Below are 22,178 nucleotides of genomic sequence, written 5' to 3' on the forward strand. Positions count from 1 at the left end.
GGCTCAATCTTGTCTGAGCACCTTCCAGCCCAACACCTCATGGAAACCACCAAGTTTGGGGCTTCCACCCTCTGAATCAGTGGCCTGAGCTGTACTTTGGCTGTTTTTAGCCATGGCTGGAGTTGGAATGGCTGGGATACCGGCACCAAGTCCCAAGGCTGCACAGAGTAGCTGGGCCTTGGCCCTCGCCCACTAAACCATTTTTTGCTCCTAGGCCTCCAGGCCTGTTATTTGAGGGACTGCCTTGAAGATCTCTAAAATTCCATGGAGACATTGTCCCCATTGTCTTGGTGATTTAACATTTGCCTCCTCATTACTTATGCAAATTTCTGCAGCTGGCTTGAATTCCTCCCCTGAAAATTGGTTTTTCTTTTCTACTACATGATCAACTGCAAGTTTTCCAAATTTTTACACTCTGCTTCCCCTTTGAACATAAGTTCCAAATTTAAGCCATCTCTTTGTGAATGTATATAACTCTATGCTTCTAGTAGAAGCCAGGTCACATCTTGAATGCTTTGCTTCTTAATAATTTCTTCCACCAGATACGCAAAATCATTTGTATCAAGTTCAAAGTCCCACAGATCTCCAGGGCAGAAGCAAAATGCCACCAGTCTCTTTGTTAAAGCATAGCTTGAGTAACCTTTACTCCAGTTCCCAGTAAGTTCCTTATCTCCATCTGAGAACACCTCAACCTGGACTTCATTGTTCATATCACTACCAGCATTTTGGTCAAAACCATTTAATAAATCTCTAGGAAGTTCCAAACTTTACCATATCTACCTATCTACTTCTGAGCCCTCCAAACTGTTCCAACGTCTGTCTGTTACCCAGTTCCAAAGTTGCTTTCACATTTTTCAGGTTATCTTTATACTACTACCCCACTCTCCTGGTATCAATTCTCTGTGTTAGTCAATTTTCACACTGCTATATGCTACCTGAGACTGGGTAATTTATGAGGAAAGAGGTTTTTAATTGACTCATAGTTCCAAATGGCTGGGGCAACCTCAGGAAACTTACAATCATGGCAGAAGGCAAAGGGGAAGCAAGCCAGCAGGTGAGAGAGGGAGCACAGGGGAAACTGTCACATTTTTGGGGGGGGAATCTGTCACTTTCAAACTATCAGGTCACGTGACAACAATCTCACTATCACAAGGATGGCATGGGAGATATGGCCTCCCTGTTCCAATCACCTCACACCAGGTCCCTCCCTTGAAACATAGGGATTATAACTCAAGGTGAGATTTGGGTAGGGACACAGAGTCAAACCATATCAGGGCCTAATGAAAGAATAGGGGATATAATGCATACTGCTTTTATCTGGCCACTCCTTTCATTCTTCAATGCCCATGATTAATTCAGGCCTGAGAAGAAGAGAGAAGGTACTCAGCACCCACTAGTTGACTGATTAGAGGTTATCAGGACTCATAATATTGACTGTCTTGTAATTAGCATGCATTTTCCCCCTTCCATGGAGCTACTGAAGACTAGACTTGTAATAAGTATTAGAAACATATTTTCAATTATATTATATATTCCACTAACAACTGTTAGATTTATACATGGGAAAAAAGGGCACATTGATGAATATTAAGCAAACCTGATAATGTGTATTAGGAAGAGAAATGACAACAATGAAGGACAAAGTAGATATGATTTGCCTAGGAAAGGTGTGTCACGGATCAAACTAAAGTAGTAGAAATTGAAATCAAGAGGAGGATGTAAAATTGAAAGATTTTTATAAGAAGACATTAGCACAGTGAGATTTCCAGTTTGATGCAAGAGCTGAATTGTTACATTCAAAGAAAATATTGTTGTAAGTACATTGAGAAATTAATGCAATCCATATGGAAAAGTGTTCATTGCTAGTTAAGAACAAATAGATTTAACATAATCCCCAAAGAAGCCAAGGTGCCTTCCTTATTTAGAACATGATCATTTGATTTAATTTTTCCTTGATCTTATGTAATCTACTTACCATCTACTATAATGTCAAGGTTAAACAGTATGAGTGTTATGATGTTTTTGTTTTGTAATTAACAGTATGAAAAAGAACACTATATAATACATTTTGTGATTCTAGGAAGACTTTGAATAGTAAAAATTAATAAAAGGGCAATACATATTTAAAATAGAAACTGTAACCACATAATAATTATGTGATAATTAATTCTTCACATTATGCCATAAATATTTTTGGGAGGGGCGCGGCGGGGGACTGAGTCTTGCTCTATAGCTCAGGCTGGAGTGTAGTGGCATGAACTCAGCTCACTGCAACCTCCGCCTCCTGGGTTCAAGCAATTCTCCTGCCTCAGCCTCCTGAATAGCTGGATTACAGGCATGCACCACCACACCCGCCTAAATTTTGTATTTTTTGCAGAGACAGGATTTCACCGCATTGGCTGGGCTGGTCTCCAACTCCTGACCTCAAGTGATCCATCTGCCTCGGCCTCCCAAAATGCTGGGATTACAGGCCTAAGCCACTACGCCAAGCCATAAATATCTTTAACATTATCTAATTCTTACTTAAAAAAATGACTGAGTAGGGAAGATACTCTGCTTTACTGCCCTTATGAAGAAAATCAATTATTTAAAGTTCAGTGGAAGACACTTTTGTAAAAACCTTTTATTCTGTTGAAATAAATCATTAGGATATAATTTAAATTAATTGTTTTCCTGTTATTCACAAACTACTTATGCTCAACTTATATAGTTTATGATGTCAGCAAAAACTAAATTATATCCTTTAGTGTTCAGTTGGAAACCATTTTTTAAAAAATAACCTGACATCTCAAAGTAAAAATCTTCTTTTTCTAATGTAGGATAATTGCAGTTCATTATGAAAATGAAACAAACTGCTGACATTCTCATTTTGAGGAAAAACAATATGTGAGAACACATAATTCAATAAAATAATGAGTTTGAAAGAGGAAAGTTCTATAACCTTGTTACAAATTTTCTAGCAGAGTCATAAATAATCAAGTCAAAAGAGCTTACAAATATATAGAGTTCTATTGTGGCTAATAAATGTCCAAGAATCATTCAAATATATCAAAATATGATTATATTGCCTTTGAAAATGCGTAAAAAGTATTCATCTTTGTTTCTAGATGAAGAGTTTCACAGCTTAATTCATGTGTCTAAAATTATGTAAATGTAACCCAAGCACCCAATCTTTAATTTTAAGTTTATTATTTGCACGTTTCCTTCAGTAATTCTGAAGGAAAAATCAACAAGTTGCTATTAAGCTTGAATGAATTTACAGCCTGCTTTGAAAAATAATTCAAGACATTTATGGTCATATGACCTTTTCTTCAGTCTGGGTATGATCAATACTTGTGTTGCTTGCATAGAAGGTGCTATGTTTGCACTGTTTAGAATATGATGAATATGCATGCATTTTATCACTAGAAACATTATAGATCAAAACTTTGGAGAAGTCAGTCATGTTGTCCAATAAAATGCATTTCTCTTTGTAAATCATAACACAGATTTTGATTATAAATCAATGTGTATTATATTACTCCCTACTAGGCTCTTACCTGGACCAAACCTGCTATATTGAGGTCTAGATATTACCCATAGCTCAAAGAATGTATCCGTATTCTGAGCAAGTTTGACAGTATACTGAATTTAATAAATTGTGAGGAGATCATATAAAACATTTATTTGGAAATCTGGTTATACTATAATTTATTTCATTATTATGCTAGAAATTACAAAATTTTTAATTAAGCCTAATTTTAATCACTATTATTACTTAATCAGAATATGCTTGAAATGTGGCATCCAATTTTGTAATTGATATACTATTTTTCTAGAGTTGTGATTTCTATTGAATTTTTATACTCACAAAATATGTTATTATTTTATGTCAATGTTTAGATCCAAAAACACGTTATAAATTTTAAATTTTGCTTCAAGAAGGTATCTTAGTGTTAATGGTAACCTCTTTTGGTTTTTGTTTATTTAAATATGTATTTAGAAGCACATTGCTGTTTCCTGTAATAGCAAAAATCTGGAAACAATAATATCATCCAGAAACAGAGATATATATGAATGCATTGGGACATAACACTGCATTGAAAATGAGTGAAATGTAACAACATGCTATTGCATGAATCTTTATAATATTGAATGGGAAAGAACAGTTTAATAATTATAATTTTATTTATTTTGAGTTTAAAATAACTAGTAATAAATAATATATATTCATAATGTGTATATATATTTATGAAAATGTGTGTATATATGTTAATGAGAAAAACACATTTATACAGCAAGGGCATGATAAAAAATTCAGGATAATTAAGTAATAATTATTTTTTCGGTGAAAGAAAGTAGGATGATAAGATGGGCTACAAACACAGATAGGTTAAAGTCATTGTCACTGTTCTATGTTTCAAGTTGCATCATGGATTGGTTAATGACTACTTACATTATTACTACATATCATTAAAGATGACCATGCTTCAATGAATTATGGTGTGAAAATAGAAGCATTATAAATATTTTAGTTCTGTATCTCTGAATTATATAAACGAATCCCCCAAATCCAGATAATACAGAAAAGAACTTGAGAACTCTTGACTTAAAAATAACATTAATTGAGAAAACATATCAATTAAACCAGGACAAACAATTGGCAGGAGATCCTCAATATAAACCATATTCCTAAGAAGATTCATTATTTGAGTACTGCATAAAATAAAACAGCATTATAACCAAAATATTGATTTAAAAACAAGAGCTTTGAAATTCTTAGGAGACTGAGAAAACCAATTTCCTCTAGGAGAAAAAGGTATGTTCATGAATTGCTGCTCTGATGACTATCATTGTGGAAAATAGTTTGACATAACTAGTAGGTGGATATTATTTGATCTGTACTTCTTTGACCCAAAGACTCCATTTTTAAGCATATATAAGGTAGAATAGGAGTCTTAAATTGGTGTTTATGCCCCTGAGATTGTGAGAAGACACTCCAAAATGTAGCCAGGCTGAAGTACATACACATGCATACAGAAACACATTGATACATATTGACAGAAATTCAACTTTCCTGCATAATTCAGTTCTAAAATCTATCAGCCTGAGAAAGAGTCAAGATTATTTTCTCTGTGACACTTGTTTTATATTTTCTCTTCCCTTTTATATTTACAATTTGCCCTTTGACAATAGACAGTTTTCCATTTAGAAAAGAAAGACACATTCCTTATCCACCTGCCATCTTACCATGGTGCGTTGCCAAGCACCAAACAAAGTGACAATGGAAAGATGGTTTTCAGAGAAGTTTCCTTTAATGTTAACTCAGGAAACCCAAAACTTTTCTTATATATTAGATTGGTGCAAAAGTAATTGCGTTTTATGCCAATTACTTTTGCACCAACCTATTACATGTTTCCTTTTGAAAATAAAATGAAGCTAAGCTAATAATGGTTAGTAAAGCTATTTTTTGTTTGTGTTTTATATGTCACATATATCAAAGAAAATCAAATGCCTCAAGATTGACTAGATGAAATGTGCATATAAAAATTTTATTTGATGTCTTTCATGTCTGTGTGCATTAGCATCATTAAATATTCATCCCAATACATCATTTACTTATTGAGTTTACTCCAGGTTATGCTATTATATCACGTAAACACCAGCTCTCTGTTGGCTTCAATAGCATGTGTGTCTGTCTCTCTTTTACTCTCTCTCTCTCTTTCTTGGCCTGTTGATTGACTTGCTGCAGGTGCAGCTACACATTACATCCCTTCTTTAGTCCAGATCGAGACTGAATAAATTCTTACAATTCATATATGTCATTACTATGCCAGAGGGGGGGAAAAACCAAGAGAGTGTATGAAACATTTCAATGACCCTTAAAACTTCTATTTTGCCATGGCTTACCTTGTGCTGTTGACTTTTCATCAGTCCAAGCAAAATTCACAGCCCAAGTTCAATAGTAACGGCATAGGAAAGCACAGAAAGTCACAAATCAGCAGGCAGGAATAGATAACCTTTATGGGGACAGCAGTAAATAACTTGGAAAAATAATACACTTACCACATTTTAAAATTTTATCTTTAAGTTGTTTAATAATTTTTATTTACTATTAACAAACAATATAATTAAGTGGTAGCTGCAGGACAATTTAGTGATTAGCATTATATATTTAATTTCAGTAAAATATGTGAAATATTGAATATGAGATACAGTTTTTATTGAGATAGTGATTATTCCCCAAAGCTGTAAAAATATAGCTATTAATGAATACATACACATTTACTAAAGGAAATCCATGCCTTATGCACTTTGTTTGATTAAACAACTGTAATTCCATCTATATATTACATTGCGTTATTATAACTGAAGAAAAAATGGTATAGGCTTATATTTTGATTTTATAATATCATATAATAGATAATTATATTATGATTACATGCTGTTAATTTTGGCCTTAAAGCTCTGTCTGACTTTCCTCTAAATGTTTTGTTTTCTCTGGGGTTTCCCTAAGAATCTCTCAAATGACAGGCAATATGTACAACCTCCCTTACCTAAACTGAACCATGTAAATTCTACCTCACTTAATCATACATTATTTATTCCATGCTATACATATTTCAGTATTCTATTACTATGTATCCAAAATGTAAGTAGCTGCTGTTCTTTTTTATCTTAGTCCCATGGGCACAGATACATAATGATTTTTATTATCCACTCCCTGTCTACTGTTTTAAGAGGACACTTCTCAATAGGTCATTGGGACAGGTATACAGTCTCTTCTTTTCTTATCTAAACACATGGTTTCTTCATTTGGGTTCCCAGATGCACATCCTGAGACAAAGATTCTAGAAAAAGATGTTTGTGCTTTTAGGTGAGAATTGTCAGTAGGAGAATGTGAAAGTGATTTAGAGAAGGGAAACATCTGATAGACGGCACATAAACTTAGACAGCCACCATAATAGGTAACTGAAGTTCAATCCTGGTAAAATTTAATCAGTCAAAGACCACAGGGACAATCGGTAATGTGACAAAATGACATTATTGAGTCTATGCAGTAAAAGAAGGAACTTGGGAGGAACCAAGAAGAACTGTTAAAGAAGAGGGGCAGTGAAGCATCTTATGTAAGATTTGGGTTCTACTGAAGGATTCTGAGTAACATCTAAAAGAAGCAGAGATCAACCAGTTCGGAATTGGTTGCCATTTTCAAAGCAGGAATTAAGTAGTGACTATAGATGAGAGTAAATTGGGTGCTGGCTTGTCATTGGTAAGAAACAAGTAGTCACTAAAAGAGGTAATTTTTTAGTCTCAGTTATGTTTTACTTTCTCTTTTGATTTAGTGAAGAAACTCTGAAAAATGGTACAACACATATCTGAAAATTTTTTAACTCCTCTAAGGGACCAGTGAACTGGAGTTATAGACCAACTCCTCTGAACCGTTAGGTGAAAGGTGGCTGTGGGGGGTAATAATACCCACCTAACCCTCAACTAACCATCCCCATCTCCACATTTTAAAAAACCTTCAGACATAAAAATTCAGATACAAGCAATCTGAAGTTTGCAAGAGACACTGAAAATGTCAGTAAAATAGTGACAGCATCTGTGAGGTGTATACATACACAAATGTGTATGGGGAGTATAAATGGATAGGATGCTTTAGAAAACTGTTTGCCAGGTTCAAACCTGAATATACATGTACACAATGATTCATTAATTCCAAAACTAGTCATAGAGACACAGAAATGTGTATATATGTATACAAAAATGTATAAGAATTGCAAAACGGTGTAATTTTCAATAGCAAAATTTGAAAACAACCAGAAAATTGATTTTTAAAATATTGTGGTATAGTTATACATCATAACAGCACACTACAATGCAAATAAACTACTGCTTTAAGCAACATAAATGAATCTTACAAAGAAAATATTGTGTGAAAATGGCAAAACAGAAAATAATACGTACTGAATGATTTCATTCTTATAAAGTTAAAAAGTGGCAAAAATTATCAACAGGAACATAAGTAGGATTCGGGAGGAAGTGGGTAGTGAGGAGGAAGAGACATGAGGTAGAAAACTTACAAAGTGTTTTCCATCTTCTATTTCTAGATCCGGATCTGCCCACTTCATGATAATTAATTGAATCATATACATGCAGTTTTCTGTATGAATGTTATACTAAAAGGTTTACCAATAGACACATTGCAGTAATTTGTCCACATTCTTCTTTTACATAGCTCTCATTTAGCCTAGATTTGTAAAAATTGGAGGTTTTTGTTTTTGTTTTGTTTTGTTTTGTTTTAACTCCTACCTTTCCAATAATAGGTGACAATTAAGGGAAAGTTTATTTGTCCTGTGAAACAAACCATTGGCTCCAAAAAACCAGTATCAAGGTCTCAAGTTGCAGGAGAGGTAGAAGGCATTTAATTTTACACTCATGCCTTTCTGCAACATAGTTTTCATCCTTATTGAGGTTCATTTTTGAATTCCATATATTTAGCTTCTTTCTCTAAATTTACATTATTTCTGAACTTGGGTTAAGAGGATTTTCTTTTAGACCCACTCAAGCCTCAGTTTTGCACATGAATGATATTTACAAGTTGATCGTCAACCATCTGAAGGCTTTGAAGCTTTGGTTCTTGCTAATAGGCTTGAAATGGATACAACTATTTTCTTTGATATTGGCTTATTGCAGACAGAAATGGCAAGTAGCTTTCCAATGCTCATTCCCCTCATCTTTGTTTGTATAAGAACCCCAATGTCCCACTTAACACATTGATACTTAAAAAGGAATTACGCTTTGCTGCCCACAATTAAAACTCCTGTGTGATGAAAATAGACATAAAGTTCAATCCTAGCTAATACACTCTAAGTAAAAGATTCATGTGGGAATCTCAGGAATGCACCTTTTAGGAGATAAAACTGAGCTTTCTTTCTTTTCTTCCTCCTTCTTACTGTCTGGAGTGTACATAATAGTAGGACCTGTGGTAACCACGCTTAAGAAAATCACAAGTAATAGATAAAAGGAGCCTGGGTTCTGACAATTTCACACAGCCCTATGCCAAGCATGGACTAGTATTTTCATTCACAAGACAAAAAATCCTTTCAGGTTTAAGACATTATGGTTAAATATCTGTACTTGTAAGCGAGTACCTACATTCCATGATTTATATTCTTGTAAATGGCATGATTCTTAGACCTTCTTCTTATTAGTAATTAATAGAATTGTTTAGGTTTACAGCATGATAAAAATTCAGTAATTTAGGTCCTAGCAAAAGTAAAATAAAAAATAAACTTTGTGAAAGATAAGATAAACCACATTTTCTAACTCTCACAATTTTCTTCTTATTGATTATTTAATTCTCAAAATTTCTTTCAGGTTTTAATCAGTTGTTACCTAATCTATTATCTTATTTTTCTGCATGGAAAATGCCCAATTTCTGTATTTTTTTTCTGAATACTACTAGCACTTTAAAAAAAAATTGTTCTAATTATATACTAAATATTACCGCATATTCTTAATTAAATTGAAAGCACCTTGAAGATAAGAATTATCACTTTTAAATATCCCTACAGTACAATTCATAAAGTGTTCCATTAAAAAAGATAAAAAAGGAATGTATTTAAATTGTATTGTTTTGACATAATAAGTCTTAGTTTAAAAATCAAGAAATCTGCACAGTCTAGCCGTTCCCCCGTTCCTGTGTTTAATTGCTCTTAGAGGGATTTTTAAAACTTGAGTCTTAAAGAAGACAAAGTATAAACATACATCTTTATAAACACACAAGAATTTATTAAAATGATTGAACTTCTACTTGTTGAAAGAATTATATACAACTTATAAAATATGTTCATGAATGACAGTGTAAAATATCTGCAATGGGTATGATGTTGGGCTCTGGTTCCTCAGTAAGGGAACATCCAAGATGTTTAATCAGTGCAGCTATGAAAATATTTGTGTTCTTGAGTGAATTAAGTTTTTCTATCCTTCACTGATTTGGTTCCATAGTATTTTCCAGTTCTGTAACCCTTAGTTATATGCTTTATACCATTGTCTTTTAATTTCTACAAAAATACTAGTTGATTTTTAGTTGATTTATTCAGAAGCCCATGCTTTCAGTATGTAATGCCACATGTTCTCTATGGCTATAATGTATTGTCACTATTCTCAGTTTCACTAAATTGAATCCTTCACATCTGTATTCTCTTTGATCCTTTGCTGGGGTAGCTACATGTTTGTTCTGTGGGATCACTTTCCTTTTTATGATACATTGTGGGTACAAAGTTTAAAATCTTTCAAAAATGGAGAATGAACATAAAACAGATTTTGCCATGCCAAGGACTTCCTGTGCCATGCCATTACGTGTCTCTCAGAAGCAGTATCTAAGGAAGATCTCAGAGCCTTGTTGTTTAAATGCACCATGCTGACCTGGCACAGTGGTCAGGCATGTAATCCCAGCACTGAGAGGCTGAGGCGGATGGATCACCTGAGGTCAGGAGTTTGAGACCAGCCTGGACAACATGACAAAAACCTGTCTCTACTAAAAATAGGAAAAATTAGCCTGGCGTGGCGGCACGTGCTTGTAATCCCTGTTAATCAGGAAGCTGAGGCAGGAGAATTTCTTGAACCCGGGATCCGGAGGTTGCAGTGAGCAGAGATCTTGCCACTGCACTCCAGCCAGAGCAACAGAGCAAACTCCATCTCAATAAATAAATAAATAAATATAAAAATAAATACTCCATGTCTATATCATAAGTACCATATTGCATGAATTATCTTAATTAAAGGCTTGCTGATCCTGATGTAGAACGTAAGGGTGGAAAATCAAAGGCAACTAAAATAATTTCTAAAATTATATGAAATATTTTTGTGAAGTCTAAAATTATGAACCTCTTAGCTTACTGTTATTCATGCTTATTATGTACTTTCATAACAAGTATAACATGATTCTAATTTACTTTCAGCAATTTTGACTTACTTAATTTTAATAGCAGTAATGGATGTGACAAAATTCTAATAAGTGTAAGCCTAGACATCAATTCCTTACCACAAGTCTTATTTGGTAGTAAAAGTATAGCAAATATTCTACAATCCTACTATTCAACTGATAAATGCTGTATTAGATAATTTGTAAATGTAATGAAAATAAAATTATTATATTCTGTACCTTGTTTTATATTTCAATGAGTATATACTTTAATACCGATTTGTAAAACCTAAAAACATTTTGTAGCTTTCTGCACAGCTGTATAAATATAAAAAAGATAGTCCTAGAAGAAACACATTATAGTTTAATAATGTAACTCATATATTATGAAACATTATTATATAAAATTCTGAGTACAGGAAATACAGTTGGTTTCAATAAAAAGTGTATAGAATATATTTTGATTTGATCAACATAACTTGCCTTATTCAAGACAGACATGATTTGCTTAAATAAAACCTATTCTTTATTTAAAAAATTCAATACTATGTAGCAAAAATGAAACAAAAAAGAAATGCTAAGTTTAAATTTATCAATGTGGCTAGGCACAGTGGCTCACGCCTGTAATCCCAGCACTTTTGGGGGCCGAGGTGGGTGGATGACCTGAGGTTAGGAGTTTGAGACCAGCCTGACCAACATAGGGAAGCCGCATCTCTACTAAAAATTACAAAAATTAGCCAGGCATGGTGGTGAATGCCTGTAATTCCAGCTACTCGGGAAGCTGAGGCAGGAGAATCACTTGAACCTGGAAGGTGGAATTGCAGTGAGCCGAGATCACGCCATTGCACTCCAGCCTGGGCGACAGAGCAAGACTCCATTTTGTTTTGTTTTGTTTTTAAATTATGAATGTGAATATCCTCACAAAAGGTAAACTTTGAAAACTTGTCTTAAATCTTTATACAACATTAATATAAACAAAGAAAATTGCAGATGTTACATTGAATAATTGAAATGGAGCCTCACAATAGTGAAGCAATAAAATAACTGCTCTTAGAAGGCCCCTTGAAAATTTACATATTTCTACCTCTTGAGAACTGTGATTTATTGGTGTTCTAGAGCTGCCATTTCTTTTGATTTCAAGGGCAAGAGGAAGTATTCAGATGTGTAGAAATCTCTGAAGAGATTCATGATTTTCTACACATTAGTCAGGATAATTACTAAATTTGCTTATTTTTGCATAGTCACAAACTGCACCTAAGCATGGTGCCTCAGACAGGACATAATTTATTTCTCTCTAATGTGGCCAATCAATATGGATAGGGAATCTCTGTTACACAAAGACCCAGGGATCTGGGCCAACAGGGCAGCTCTACCTTACACACCTAAAAGTAAGAGGGCTCCAATCATGCCCAGATGCATGCAGGTGGAGAAACAGAGAAGGGAATGACATGTGCAAATATTATTTTAAAACATAAGATAGAAGTTGCTGAACTTCTGCCCATGTCCACATGGTAAGCAAATAGTGACCCAGCCATGCCTGAGTGGAATAGAGGCTGAGCATGTAGTCTCTAGCTGGACAGGTGTGTGCAGGGAAGAGCAGAGCAAAGACTTGAATGAAAGGTTGGAAACATCTGTCAAGGCAGACAAAGGAAGCATAAGAACTGACTCACTATCATGAGACAGGCAAGGGGGAAATCCATGACCACGATCCTCCTGACTGTTTCCTCAGAGTAATGAAAAACTAAGGGCATAGGAAAAATATCTTTTTCTTTATATCTATTATACACTTAATGAAATGAGGATATCTGGTGTGTAAACACTGATGTCAGTGATGATGAAGCCTTAAGACCAAATTTTATTTCGCAAAAATCATTTTAATTGTTAATCCAGAAATATTTATTAACATGCTAACCAACACTATTACTTACTGGTTGGGAGCCTGAACCCAGCAGCCAGACTACCAAGAGCCAAAACCAATTCAGTGACTACCAGTATGGGCCTAAGAAAAATAGTTACCCTCTCTGTGTCTCAGTGTCTTCACCTGTTAAATAATGGTATTCATAATAAATGTCACAGAATTATAAAAACGAGCAATAAATTACAAGTTTGTCATTAGAATCATATCTAGTACATAATACTCATTCATATTCAAAAACTGCAATCTGTAATCGTCCTTGCTATTCTTATTTCCTTTTTTTCTTATTATTATCCAAATAATTGGGAAAGATGACTTTACTACTGACAAATTAAGAGAGCGCACATTCTAATTTATCTTACTGGCAGCAGTATTTTTTTGACTTTCACTCAAAATCTCCTTTTCTATTTTGCTTTAAAATGAAAGCCATGCATTTTTGAGATATATATGAGGATTTGGTGTAAACATCTCATGTAAACCTATTGCCACATTCACATGAAAAAAATGCATAGAAAATTGACTCTATAATATTGTTGTATTAGAACTACATTTTTACCAACTGAAAATCACAGCTACAAAATAACACTTCTGTTTTTACCCTTATACTATCAATATATGTTATGTGCATCATTTAAAATATAAACAGAATGTTTGCTTCATAAAACAATTTAAAAAGGGAAACTTATTCTTTAAAAATAACAGCTAAGTAAAAGAAGTCAGAAAAAATAATACCATACAATTTAATGTATCAAAAATTCCAGAAACTGCAAATTGATCTATGGTGATAAAATGCAGATCAGAGGTTGCCTGAACATGAGTAGGCATATGTAGGAAGGGGCAGAATGAAGAACAGATGGATATGGTTATTACCTTGATAGCAGCAATGATTTCACAGTTCTACATTCATATAGTTTGGCTCTGTGTCCCCACCCAAATCTCATGTTGAATTATAATTCCCAATATTGGGGGAGAAACCTGATGGGAGGTGATTGGATCATGGTGGTGGATTTCCCCCTTGCTCTTCTCGTGATAATGAGTGAGTTCTCATGCTATCTGGTTGTTTAAAAGTGTATGGCATTTCCTCCTTTGCTCCCTCTCTGTTTCAGAGATTTTTTTAGGTAGCCCTTCCCATCACAGGCCTGGAGACCTAGGAGGAAATAATGGTTTCCTGCTGCTCTGTGAAATAAACACCTGTATGTCCAGGCAGAAGTCTGCTGCAGGGGCTGAACCCTCATGGAGAACCTCTACAAGTGCAGTGTGTGGGGAAAATGTGGGGTTGGAGTCCCCAAACAGAGTCCTCACTGGGTCATTGCTTAGTGGAGCTGTGGGAAGAGGGCCACTCTCCTTCAGACCTCAGAAAGGTAGATCCAGTTGCAGCATGCACTTTGCACCTGTAAAAGCCTCAGTCACTCAGTGTGAGCCTGTGAAAGAAGCTACAGGTGCTTTACCCTTCAGAGACACAGAGACAGAATGTCCCAAGGCTGTGGGTGCCACCCCTTGCATCAGCATGTCCTAGGGGTGAGACATAGAGTCAAAGGAGATTATTTTGGAGCTTTAAGATTTAATGACCGCCCTGCCAGGTTTCTGACTTGCATGGGGCCTATAATCCCCTTTGTTTTTGCCAATTTCTCATGTTTCAAATGCGAACATTTACCCAATGCCTCTACCCCCATTGTATTAACATATAGAAAGTAACTATCTTTTTTTTTTTTATTTTTTTTTTTTACAGGCTCACAGGGGGAAGGAACATGCCTTGTCTCCAATGAGACTTTGAAGTTACACTTTTGAGTTAATGTTAGAATGAGTTCAGACATTAAGGGACTGTTGAGAAGGCATGATTGTATTTTAAACTGTGAGAAGGACATGAGATGTGGGAAGGAGTGAAATAATATGGTTTCACTCTGTGTCCCCACCCAAATATGTTGAATTGTAACTCCTAATGTTGGGCGAGGAACCTGGTGGGAGGTGATTGAATCATGAGGCTGGATTTCTCTCACTCTTCTCATGATAGTGAATGAGTTCTCATGAGATCTGCTGGCTTACCGCTGTATTGCATTTTCCTCTTCGCTGTCTCTCTCTCTCTCTATCCTGATTCATTTTGCACACAGTTTTCAAACTGCATTAGAGTTTTTTGAGTCAGGTTTTCATACACTCCTGTATTTAAGAAAACTCTCTGTTGATATTTCTGTCTTAAATTGCAACAAGTACATATTAATTTTATGAGAAATGACATTTTTATTATATTTTTCCCAACCAGTAATATGTCTGATATTTTAGGCCTTATTTATGTCTTTTTTAAAATTTTGGATTTCATTCAGAATCATACTTTTTTATTTTACATATAGAGTTTATATATATATATATATATGTAGCTTGAATTTTAATGATATATTTTCATTTCCATTTGTAACTATTAAACCCAAGTATAAGAAATAAAAACTTCATCAAAATCAATATCAAATCATCTCAATATTTTGTAAAATATTTTATTTGGCCTTTATTATTTTCTAAAAAATTAATTTTGTCCTTTCTGAATATTTACATTAATTTTTGTTCCTTAAAAATTGACTAGGATATTTGAAACAAAGCTTTATAATTATGGTGATCCTCCTTTATTTGTCTTAGTGGTAAATAATTCCATTGGCTTCATGTGGTAGTAAATCAGAATACAATAGATGATACACAAGTTATTTCTTTTTGAATTTTTCCAAATTTCAATAACTTTTCTGGTACAAGTGGGTTTTGGTTACATAGGTGAATTATATAGTGGTGAAATATGAGATTTTAGTGCACCTGTTGCTTGAGTAGTTGAATGTTGTGTCAAATATGTAGTGTTTTATCACAAAGTCCCCTACTAACCTCCCCCTTCTGAGTCTACAAAGTCCATTATACCACTCTGTATGCCTTTGCATACCCATAGCTTAGTTTCCACTTGTAAATGAGAACATACAATCTTTTTGGTTTTCCATTGTTGAATTACTTCATTTAGAATATTAGCCTCCAGCTCTATTCAAGTTGCTACAAAGTACATTATTTATTTTTATGGCTGAATAGTATTCCATGATATACACACATATATATGCACATACATATACATATATGCATATTATATATACATGCATGCACATAGGTGTATATTTGCATATATACACATACATATATGTATACATGCATGTGTGTTTATACATATATGCACATGCATATACATATACATACATATATATATGTATGTACATATACATACATACATATATGTATGTATGTATATGTATATCATGGAATACTATTTATATATATCATATATATGTATCAAATTCTTTATCCATTCATTGGCTAATGGGCACTCAAGTTGGTTCCATATCTTTGCAACTGTGAGTTGGACTGCAAAAAAATATGTGTCCATGTGTCTTTTGCATATAATGACTTATTTCCCTTTGGGTAGATATTTAATAGTAGGATTGCTGGATTAAATGGAAGCATTTACTTTTAGTTCTTTAAAGAATCTTCATATTGTTTTCCACAGAGGTTGTACTAATTTCTACTCCCACCCATAGCATATAAGTGTTTCCCTTTCCACCACATCCACACTAACATCTATTGTTTTTTGACTTTTTAGTAATGGCCATTCTTGCAGCAGTAAGGTGGTGTTTTACTGTGGTTTTAATTTGCATTTCCTTGATAATTAATGATGTTGAATACTATTTTCATATATTTGTTGGGCTTTTGTATATCTAAGGAAGGCATTTCTGTTCAAGTGATGGCAAGTGAGTATTTCCTGAAAAGTCAACTGAGATGTTTACCAGTCCAGGTAGAGAGGTTACTTCTTGTCAGGAGATTACATATGAAACCTGGGCAAGTCAATCATCCTCTCAGCCATGTGGAATAGTCATCCATTATCAGTATTAGATAGCCAAATCAGTATTAGATAGTCAAATAGTCAAATCAGTATTAGATAGCCAGTCCAAAGATGAATTCCAGGGATCTGTTAAGGACAGTCACTTATCTATAGCGCTAAGATGCTCTCATGTCAGCTATTAAGACTTCTTAACTTGAATAGAAAATGATGGTCAGTTCTCCAAGCTCTGTCTGGGACAAACCTTTCTTATGCTTCTGAGAAATTGGTTCTAAGGTCACATTATTTCATTTGTGGAGATGACACAGTGGGCAACTGAAAGAAACACAGAATAATGAACCCAGGCTTAGTCCAATATATTCCCCAAATACCCTTGTTGACTTTATCATTTTAAAAATTTAAACATGAAGTAAAACAAAAGTGAAAAACAGACTCATTGTATTTGCAGAAAACACAAGTTAGAAATTAAAACTTTTGGAGAAAACTTGTTAAAAATATCAAGCTTAAGTTTAAATATAAACATATTCTAACACATCTAATAATGGAAATGTTTATTTTAAAAACATACATTTTAAAAATACACAGCTATGGTTTTTTAACCATTTTGGTATGTATTTCAATATTACAGGGGTGTGTTGTGTGTGTGTGCATGCACACACATGTAATTGTGTATATGTTTGCAATCATATAACTAATGTGTTTATAAAAAAATCTCCATTTTAAAGGAATCGCATCACAATATATTCCAATACTTCAGAAATTTTTAATTTTAGGGAAAATTGAGTATCAACCAAAAAAGATAGTTATAGGCATACCTCAGGCACATTGCTCCACATGGTTCCAGACCAGCACAATAAAGCAAATATTCAAATAAAGCAAATATTCAAATATTCAATACAGACGTTCACCTAATTTCTTTCTTTCTTTCTTTTTTTTTGGTTTCTAAATACATATCAAAGTTATGTTTATGCTACTCAGTCTGCTAAGTGTTTAAAAACATTCAGTTTGCATACAACATTATGAATTAAGTTCACCATCTTATATGGGTATGGTTCATAGTGCCCCAACACAACTACAAATGAACAGTGAAAATACCTTAATTTAAAAACATGGTATTGCTAAAAAAATGCTAATGGTTATCTGAGTCTTCAGCCAAATCATAACCTGTTTGCTAGTAGAGAGCAGTGCCTCAAAATTGATGGTTGCCTCCTAATCAGTGTGGGTGTTTCTGAAGGTGGGGTTTGCTGGGACAATTTCTCAGAATAAGACAGCAATGAAATACGCTGCATCAATTGATTCTTCCTTTCATTAAAGATTTTTCTTTAGCAAGCAGTGCTGTTTGATAGCTTTTTACCTACAGTATAACTTCTTTCACTATTGCAGTCTATCCTCCCAAATTCTGCTGCTGCTTTATCAACTATATTTACATATTAATAATACAAATACTTTGTTTTCATTTCAACAATGTTCACAAAATCCTCACTAGGGGTAGATTCCATCTCAAGAAACCACTGTTTTCCTCATTTACAAGAAGCAACTGCTCATTTGTTCAAGGTTTATCATTAGTTCACAGCACTCCAGTTTCTTCTTTAGGTTCCACTTCTAATTCTGGCTCTTTTGGTCTGCAGTTACACCCTCCAATGATGTATTGAATACCCTCAAAATAATCCATGACAATTGGCATCAACTTCTTTCAAACTTCAGTTAATATTGATATTTTGACGTCCTTCCGTGAATCATAAATGTTCCTAATGACATCTAGAATGGTGAATCTTTTCCAGAAGGTTTCAATTTACTTTGCACAAGTCCATCAGAGGAATCATTGCCTATGACAGCTATGGCCTTATGAAATGTATTTCTAAAATAATAAAAGTTGAAAGTAAAATTACTCCTTCATCCATGGGCTGAAGAATGGATACTTTGTTAACAGGTATAAACACATTAATCACCTTACACTGTTTCATAAGAATTCTTGGGTGACCCAGTGCTTTGACAATGAGCAGTAACGTTTTGAAAGGTATCTTTTCTTCTGAGCAGTAGTTCTCAACAGCAGGTTTAAAATATTCAGTAAACCATGCTGTAAACAGATATACTGTCATCAAGGCTTTGTTGTGTCTCATTTCTACAGCACAGGCAGAGTGGATTCCTAAGGGCTCTAGGATTTTCGTAATGATAAATGAGAATTGGCTTCCACTTAAAGTCACCAAGTACATTAGCTCCTAACAAGAGAGTCAGCCTGTTTTTTGAAGATTTGAAGCCAGGCACTGGCTTCTCCTTTCCAGTTACAAAAGTTATGGAACGTAGGTTTTTCCAGTATAAGGCTGTTGTTTCTACATTGCAAATCTGTTGTTTATTGTAGCCACCATCATAAATTACCTCAATTAGATCTTCTGCATAATTTGCTGAAATTCTGCATTAAGACTTGCTGCTTCTCCTTGCACTTTTATGTTATGGATACAGCTTCTCCCCTTAAATCTCATGAAACAACTTTTGCTAGCTTCCAGTGTTCCTTCTACAGCTTAGTCACCTCTTTCAACCTTCATGGAATTTAAGAGCATTAGGACTTTGCTTTGTATTAGGCTTTGGCTTAAGAGAATGTTGTGGTTTGTTTGATCTTTTATCTAGAACACTCAAAATTTCTGCATATCATCAATAAGACTGTTTCATTCTCTTACCATTCCTTTGTTTATTGGAATAGCAACTTTAATTTCCTTCAAGATCTTTTCCTTTGCATTCACAGCTTGGCTAACATTTTTGGAGATGAGGCCTCACTTTAAGGGTACCTTGGCTTTTAATATACCTTCCTCAAAACACTTAATCATTTCTAGCTTTTTATTTACATTGAGAGACTTACCCTTTTACTGGAAAACACTGAGGCCATTGTAGGACTAATTGGCATGACTGAAATATTGTCATGTCTTAGGGAATAGGGCAGCCCAGAAAGAGGGAGAGTGATGTGAAACTGGTTGATTGGTGGAGCATTCAGTATGCATACAACATTATGAATTAAGTTCACCATCTTATATGGGCATGGTTCATAGTGCCTCAACACAACTACAAACGACAACATCTATGATCAGTCACAGATCACCATAACAAATATAAAACTAATGAAAAAATTTGAAATGTTGTCAGAATTGCCAAAATGTGACAGAGGGACACAAAACGAGCACATGCTATTGGAAAAAAAAAAAAAAAAGTTCATATGGTCTTGCTCCATTGCAGGGTTGCCACAAAATTTTAATTTCTTTTTTTAAAAAAATGTAGTGATTTCATAGTACTATAAAGCAAAGCACAATACAACAACGTATGCTCATATATCAGTAAAGATGGATTATATTTGTCTGGGGTAATTATTAACTCCAAATCTTAGGGTTTTAAAACAGTAAAGAGTGCTTACTTTGGTGGTATATACGAAAATGTGAATGTACAGAGAATATTAGCATGGCCCTTGAAGAAGGATGACACATATTTGTGAAACATTCCATATATTTTTGAAATATCACACTGTACCACAAAATAGGTACAATTATTATGTGTCAATTAAAAGTAATAATAAAAGCAAAAAGAAAAAGATTAATTTTTTCATCATTTACAAAAAAATATTTATTTCTAAATTTTCTGGCTCTCACTGCTGCACAGTTCAACTAATTATATGTTTTATGATGCCCTTTTTCTGATAATCAGACTCTTGAAAGAACTCCTTCTAGAAACATGATCAGTAATCATAGAGGGAGGGAAGGACGACCATGGCCACCAGTGCACTGACACTTGAAGGTCCTACCAGAAGTAACTGATGGAGCTTCCAATTGCATTTTACTAGAAAAAATAAACAACTTAGCTAAACCTTACGTCTAGTGAGTTAGGAGGTACAATCTTACCTCATGCCTAGAAATAAAGAAAAATACAATTTTTGCACTTAATAATTCTTACCATCATCCACCCTTCAGCTCATCAAACACCATTTGGTTCATCCTCTTTTCCTCATTCAAAATACACTCATCTCCAAAGAGGAAGAAGAAAAACAAAAAGAAAAAGTTTCTCATAATGAGAGCATTAAGCTCAATGTCATGGACTTTTGTGTAATATGTGGCAGCTTTGATTTAAGAAAATCTCTTCATTAAACTCAGATGTGGCTTGTTTTGATGCAGATTTCTGTGACTTAAAATGACAAGTTATGTTGTACACACACACACCCCACAATACACACCCATGAGAGGAACAGAAACACAATAACAACGACAGAAACTGCCATTTACATGTCAGAGGAAGAGATATCAAAATACCTAAAAAAGAAATCAAGAAAACAATCCCATGTACTATAATGAAAAACAAAAGAATGTATACAGATTCCTCTAGACCTACAAAAGGTTACATATTGATAAATCCATCATATTAGTCAAGAATATTATAAGTTGAGCCCTTCTAAATCAGGATTGTCTGTATTTAGGAATAAACTTAACAAAGGAGGTGAATGATGTATATACTGAGCACTATAATACATTGATACAAAAATTAAAGGAGACACAAACAAATGTAAATATATCACATACTTCTGGATTGAAAGAATTAATGTTGTTAAAATGTCCGCACTACAGATTTCACAGATTCAAGGCAATTCCTATCAAAATTCTATTAGCATTTTTCAGAGAAACAGAAAACAATCCTAAAACTTATGTGCAATCAAAAAGATCACAAATAGTCAAAGAAATTTAAGCAACAAGAACAAAGCTGAAGGCAAACATCACCTCATTTCAAATAATGTCACAAAGCTATAGTAATCAAAACAGTGTGGTACTGGCATAAAAAAAGACGCAACAGAACACAGCAAAGATCACAGAAACAAACCCATATATATTCATTCAACTAATATTCAACAAAAGGGCCAAGAATACAAAATGGTGAAAGAACAGTGTCTTCATTAAATGTCATTGGGATAGCTGGATGTTCAGATGCCAAGTAATGAAATTGTGCCCTTATATCATACACAAAAATCAATGCATAGTGGATTGGACTTCAATGTAAAACCTGAAACTGTAAAAATTGAAAGAACACATAGATAAAAAGTTATTTGAAAAAAAATTTTTTTGGATATAAACCAAAAGCACAGGCAACTGAAGCAAAAATATGTGTGACTACATCAAACCAAAAAGTTTCCACACAGTAATGGAGGCAACAATCAGTAAAATGGAAAGAAAACCTATGGAATGGGAGAAAACATTTGCAAATTATATATCTAATAAAAGCCTAATATCTAAAATATATAATAAAGTTGTATGTGTATTTATGTACACACACAAAACTCAATAGCAAAATTTAATAATAATGACCTGATCTAAAAATGAGGAAAAGACCTGAAGAGACGTTTTCCCAAAGAAGACATACAAAGGTCTGACAGGAATATAAAAAGGTACTGAACATCAGAAATCATCGAAAAAAATGCAAATCAAAATCACAAAGAAATACAAACTCACAACAATTAAGATGGCTTTTAGAAAAAA

The 22,178-nt window shown here is 34.0% G+C and overlaps 1 non-coding gene across 1 annotated transcript; it reads left to right on the forward strand.

The window, feature by feature from the left end:
• Nucleotides 1–20,071: 20,071 nt before the first annotated feature.
• Nucleotides 20,072–20,173, forward strand: LOC112615613. Its single transcript, XR_003117420.1, has one exon. It is a non-coding gene; the product is annotated as a U6 spliceosomal RNA (small nuclear RNA).
• Nucleotides 20,174–22,178: the final 2,005 nt, after the last annotated feature.

The sequence above is a fragment of the Theropithecus gelada genome, chromosome 1, assembly GCF_003255815.1.
Source record: "Theropithecus gelada isolate Dixy chromosome 1, Tgel_1.0, whole genome shotgun sequence".
In the NCBI taxonomy this organism is placed as follows: domain Eukaryota; kingdom Metazoa; phylum Chordata; class Mammalia; order Primates; family Cercopithecidae; genus Theropithecus; species Theropithecus gelada.